The following is a 6,838-nucleotide window of genomic DNA, read 5'->3' as shown; positions in this document are numbered from 1 at the left end:
ATTACATTACATTACACATTACATTACATTACACATTACACATTACATTACACATTACATTACATTACACATTATATTACATTACATTACATTACACATTACATTACATTACACATTACATTACACATTACACATTCTATTGCATTACACATCACATTATACATTACATTACATTACACATTACATTACATTACATTACACATTACATTACACATTACACATTACATTGCACATTACACATCACATGACACATTACATTACATTACACATTACATTTCACATTACATTACATTACGTTACACATTACATTACACATTACATTACACATTACATTACACATTACATTTCACATTACATTGCATTACACATTACATTACATTACACATTCTTCATTCCACATTACATTCCACATTACATTACACATTATATTACATTACACATTACATTACACATTATATTACATTACACATTACATTACACATTATATTACATTACACATTACATTACACATTATATTGCATTACACATTACATTACACATTATATTACATTACACATTACATTACACATTATATTACATTACACAATACATTACACATTACATTACATTACATTACATTACATTACATTACACATTACATTACATTACACATTATATTACATTACACATTACATTACATTACACATTATATTACATTACACATTATATTACATTACACATTATATTACATTACACATTATATTACATTACACATTACATTACATTACACATTCTTCATTCCACATTACATTCCACATTATATTACATTACACATTACATTACACATTATATTACATTACACATTACATTACACATTATATTACATTACACATTATATTACATTACACATTATATTACATTACACATTACATTACACATTATATTACATTACACATTATATTACATTACACATTATATTACATTACACATTATATTACACGTACACTGCACATTTCTACCACCACCACTCCTAAACACAGTGACCTCAAAACAAAACAAACGTTGATCCACTCACCACTACAGTAAAAATGACAGTATGTTTGGAGAAAGATTGAGGGGCTGAATAGGAATAGAAGAGGATGAGGTAAAGTATCAATCTGGACCAAACACTATATGAGCTTTGATTCAGCGTTTACCAGATATGCAGCCTCCACACACGTGGAAACATTGCCCTGAACTTCCGTGATACGGATTAAATCGAGCCCTAAGGAAGAACAAGAAGTAACTAAATACACGAGATGGCAAAATGCCCACTGAACAAGCACGACCACTTACTGAGAGAGAGAGAGCGAGCGAGTGAGAGAGAGAGAGGGAGAGAGAAATATTTAATTATATATAATGATGTTTGATGTACTAGGTCTGTATTAGGATACTTGGATAACATGCTTGGGGCAGAGAGAGGGGTATGGGGCAGAGAGAGTGGCAGGGGGCAGAGAGAGGGGTAGGTGGGGACAGAGAGATGGGTGGGGAGGGCAGACAGAGGGGTGGAGGGGGACAGAAAGAGGGGTGGGGAGGGCAGACAGAGGGGTGGAGGGGGACAGAGAGATGGGTGGGGAGGGCAGACAGAGGGGTGGAGGGGGACAGAAAGAGGGGTGGAGGGGGACAGAAAGAGGGGTGGAGGGGGACAGAAAGAGGGGTGGGGAGGGCAGACAGAGGGGTGGGGAGGGCAGACAGAGGGGTGGGGAGGGCAGACAGAGGGGTGGGGAGGGCAGACAGAGGGGTGGAGGGGGACAGAAAGAGGGGTGGAGGGGGACAGAAAGAAGGGTGGGGAGGGCAGACAGAGGGGTGGAGGTGGACAGAAAGAGGGGTGGGGAGGGCAGACAGAGGGGTGGAGGTGGAAAGAAAGAGGGGTGGAGGGGCAGAGAGATCAGGGAAAGAGAGAGTGGTGCAGACTCGGTATAAATCGTGATCTGGACATGAAAGAGAATTAACTACTGTATATCTGATTCAATGACCTATTTAGAGTTTGCTAGTTTCAATTGAAGACTGGAGTCAAACTTTTGAGAATTTAGTCACTGCTTAGTTTGAATCACACCGCTAATCACTTCCCAAGTCCTTCCAGTCCTTTCTCTCAAACATAACAAAACCTTCATAGTGTACGCATGCACACAAACACAGTCACTTCCAAGCCTCTGGTACCCATCTCCTCTAAATCTCCACCAACACTCCAACCATTGCAACACAACATTTTTAAAAAAGGGAAGAAAGTTTTGAGGGAGAAAAAGAAGAAGCCAATATAATATGATATTGCTGCGTTCACATGCCAGTCGGAACTAGGAAAATGATACATTTCCGACTTACTAACAGGTTGTAGTTATACACATGCCACGTTCAAGCAAGTTAGAAATGTCAGAGTTTCCTAATTCCGACGAGCCCCCGAACGCAGCATATAACCCAAGCTTCCTATACTGAATACTGATTGGAGCTTTTTTCATCTTTGATGTTGCAGGCTAGCCTATACAGAGGAGGCTGCAGTCGCTTCACTCCCTACTAGAGAGAGAGAGAGGGACAAACGCCCCCCTCCTCCCTCCTTCCGCCCCCAGAAAAAAAAATACATCAAACTAAACACCTCCTTCCTCTTCAATGGAAAACTAAAAGTAGAGCAAAACAACTCCAGGTCAACAAAACACATGACCACCTTGTCAAGACTCTCAAGTTGATGTCTACTTTTAAGAGTTTTATCTGACTATATGCATTGTCTGTCATCGATGTACTGTACCGATTTGGGAAATGACGATGCTCTTGTTTATTTCCTGTATTGATTTGAATGTATTGCTCCTGGTTGAGATTGATGGTTTCTAGAACGTGAGAAAGAAAGTGGTGCTGGAGCGAGACAAAGAAATAAAAAGAGAGAGAAAGAAAGTGGTGCTGGAGCGAGACAAAGAAATAAAAAGAGAGAGAAAGAAAGAAAGAGAGAAAGAAAGAAAGAAAGAAAGAAAGAAAGAAAGAGAGAAGTTGGATATGAGGGAATAGGTCTTTCTCTTTCCAATAAAGCCACAATATTGTCATTAATTTAACACATTTAATGATTAGAAAGTATAATCTCATTAACAATAGTATTATAAATGGTGGACAATAGGTTGATATTGTCTGTATAACGCCTGTATAATGGGAATCATACCGAGGGAATTTACCAACGGAAAAAAAACGAAATGCTGCTACTCTGTATTCCTCTGAGTTTATGTTATCAAACAGCGTTCCTGTGGGACGAGTCACTACTATTAACGCTGCAATTTGTCATTTTCCCAATGTACATTAAGACCGCTAATGTTCAGCAATTCCCGTTGAAGCAACACATTTCAAACTGGATTTTATTAAGTAAGTAAATGATACAGGCATTCAATTTGGCACCCTATTCTCTATGGAGTGCACTACTTTTAACCTGGGCCCGTAAGGATCTGGGCAAAAGTAGTGCACTATTTACGAAATTGGGTGCCATTTGGGACGTAGACCCAAGAGTTTAGTTTGTAGACCTGAGACTTCGTAGGCTAATGACATAAACATAAACGCACTCAGCTACAAGAGGTTGATCTGTGACAAAATGGCTGACAGGAAGTGATGTATCCTAGAATGATGTGTAGTAGGAAGGGAGGGGGGAGAAGGAGAGCTGTGGCTGCAATTGCTGTAGCAGTAGTGTGTCAGAGCGAGAGCATTGATTGTGGCACTGAGCCAAAAGCAGAAGGTATCCCATCTCCACAGAACGGCTTTCTACAAAATAAGCAATAATACTACAACATTAAAACAGATTATTATTATTATTAGATATTTCATTGGTCAGTTTTTCTTTTTAGAAAGAGAGTCATTACATACACTATCTTCAATTCATATCCATTATATTATTTTGCCGTGCCAAACTGGACTATATCTTTGAAAAAGTAACACTATTCAACGAAGAGGATGTTGGAGGCATTTGCTGTTTTTCAAATGGTACATATTTTTTTATTTATTTTATTTATTTCACCTTTATTTAACCAGGTAGGCTAGTTGAGAACAAGTTCTCATTTGCAACTGCGACCTGGCCAAGATAAAGCATAGCAGTGTGAACAGACAACACAGAGTTACACATGGAGTAAACAATTAACAAGTCAATAACACAGTAGAAAAAAAAGAGTCTATATACATTGTGTGCAAAAGGCATGAGGAGGTAGACGAATAATTACAATTTAGCAGATTAACACTGGAGTGATAAATGATCAGATGGTCATGTACAGGTAGAGATATTGGTGTGCAAAAGAGCAGAAAAGTAAATAAATATAAACAGTATGGGGATGAGATTGGATTTAAGAGAAGAGAAAGGCTAGTGTGCTTTACTGCACAGGGAGAGGGGGATACCTGGTCAGTTGTACCTGGTCAGTTGTACCTGGTCAGTTGTACAACTGAAAGCATTCATCCAAGATGTGTCTTCTGCATTTAACCCAACCCCTCTGAATCAGAGACGTGCAGGAGTCATTTAACCCCTCTGAATCAGAGAGGTGCAGGGGTCATTTAACCCCTCTGAATCAGAGAGGTGCAGGGGTCATTTAACCCCTCTGAATCAGAGAGGTGCAGGGGTCATTTAACCAACCCCTCTGAATCAGAGGTTCAGGAGTCATTTAACCCCTCTGAATCAGAGAGGTTCAGGGGTCATTTAGCCCCTCTGAATCAGAGGGTTGGGGAGGGGGGGGCTGCCTTTATTGACATCCACGGTACCCAGAGAGAGGTTGGGGGTCATCTGCCTTGCTCAAAGGCAGAACAGCACATTTTTCACATTGCTGGCTAGAGGATTTGAACCAGTGACCTTTTGGTTACTGACCCAACACTCTTAGCCTCTAGGCCCTACAGGCTTGTAAGATATGAAAGAGAGAAGGGCACATGTTGATTAGGCCAGTGAGTTGTTACCTTACATGGTAGTATGTTGTGTTCCAGTCCCAGACACGGTCCCACACTGAGACCTGGGGTGTGTCCCAAATGGCAGTAGTGTACCACTCTTGACCAGAGCCTTTTGACCCTATAGGCTCTGGTCAGAAGTAGTGGACTATAAAGGGAATATGGTGCCACTTAGGGAAACATCCCTCAGGTGCAGAGGTGGGAGGGCGGAGAGAAGCTCTTAGAGTTGCGATTGACATTAGGAAGGATGTTAGGACTCCCACAGGAGAAGATGTTCAGTGTTACTGAGTCTTAAAGACATATTTCCATCACTTTAAGAATGTGTTCTTCTCTTTCCTTTCTCTGAGATTGACTCTCTCTGTCTGCATGTCAAGGTAACTCCACACACACTTCCCCCCAGGCCCTGCAGTGTCTAAAGAAGTCCAGTCACTGGTGAGAAAGAGGGAGGGAGGGAGGTAGAGAGAGAGAGGGAGAGGGAGCAGGTCATTGTGAGAATGGAGAGGGAGGTGAACCAATAACCTTGTTATGAAATAGGATCTCTTAGTCCAACAACCTTACAACGCTGGTTATTCCCCTCGTCTAGGACACACACACCTGCACACTTATACAGACAAACAGACACATTCTCATCCACACACACACACACGTGCGCTGTGTAATTGGATGGTAAGAGGGAAGTCAGTAGTGGTGGGGGGCGTCGAGGGAAGAAGACTGTGTAGAGGATAGTAACAGATTAGAGACAACAGAGCTCAGTCAATAAGCACTGATCTCATTGGAAGATACACCAGACTGACTACACACACACCCACACGCACATAGATACACACACACACACCTCCTTTGTCCAATGCCATGGCTGTTGTGTCCATTACTGCAGATTCTCCATTGTTCCCAACTAGGAGGAGGCCATTGGGAAATATGGATTGGATAAACTCTCTCCTCCCTCACCTCTCTCTTCATTCACTTCCTCTACTGTTAGGGGTTATCTCATAACCCTCTCTCTTCATGTCCTTGGGGGTTCTGCTAAATGTCAAACTTAAGAACCTCATTCACGGCTCGTACACCACTTCCTCACGCCTAGTGGTTAGAGATTTGGGCCAGTAACCGAAAGGTTGCTGGGATCGTATCCCCGAGCTGACATGGTAAAAATGTGTCGTTCTGCCCCTGAACAAGGCAGTTAACCCACTGTTCCCCTGGGCTCCGTAGACCTGGATGTTGATTATGGCAGCCCCCCCCACCCGCACCTCTCTTCAGAGTGACACATTTCAGTTGAAAGGGGTGTCCCCCTTTCCCTTTAACTAGGTTGAGCTAGCAGTGTTTCCTTATGTGTCGTTCTACTCCTTCACTCATAAACATGTCTGACTGGCTTTTGTGTCTTTCACACAATTCATCCTCGATCCTCAATGTTTGTAACCAGAGCCATATATTTAGAAGATACGGAAACAAATGGAAATATATGACATTGACAGTTGCCATCCTAATGCCTGCTCAATGGCCTAGCTATTGTTTGTCTGTTCCCATCCTAATGCCTGCTCAATGGCCTAGCTATTGTTTGTGGGTCCCCACCTAATGCCTACTCAATGGCCTAGCTATTGTTTGACTGTTCCCATCCTAATGCCTGCTCAATGGCCTAGCTATTGTTTGACTGTTCCCATCCTAATGCCTACTCAATGGCCTAGCTATTGTTTGTCTGTTCCCATCCTAATGCCTACTCAATGGCCTAGCTATTGTTTGACTGTTCCCATCCTAATGCCTGCTCAATGGCCTAGCTATTGTTTGACTGTTCCCATCCTAATGCCTGCTCAATAGCCTAGCTATTGTTTGACTGTTCCCGTCCTAATGCCTGCTCAATAGCCTAGCTATTGTTTGACTGTTCCCATCCTAATGCCTGCTCAATAGCCTAGCTATTGTTTGACTGTTCCCGTCCTAATGC

At 41.8% G+C, this 6,838-nt stretch overlaps 1 pseudogene; it reads left to right on the top strand.

The window, feature by feature from the left end:
- LOC121840861 overlaps positions 1-2,902 on the top strand; it is a 96,893-nt pseudogene extending 93,991 nt beyond the window's left edge.
- The last annotated feature ends 3,936 nt before the right edge of the window (positions 2,903-6,838 follow it).

Source organism: Oncorhynchus tshawytscha, linkage group LG25 (assembly GCF_018296145.1).
Source record: "Oncorhynchus tshawytscha isolate Ot180627B linkage group LG25, Otsh_v2.0, whole genome shotgun sequence".
In the NCBI taxonomy this organism is placed as follows: Eukaryota; Metazoa; Chordata; class Actinopteri; order Salmoniformes; family Salmonidae; genus Oncorhynchus; species Oncorhynchus tshawytscha.
Note: the sequence above shows the minus strand (reverse complement) of the source record. Positions and strands in the feature narration are given on the sequence as shown.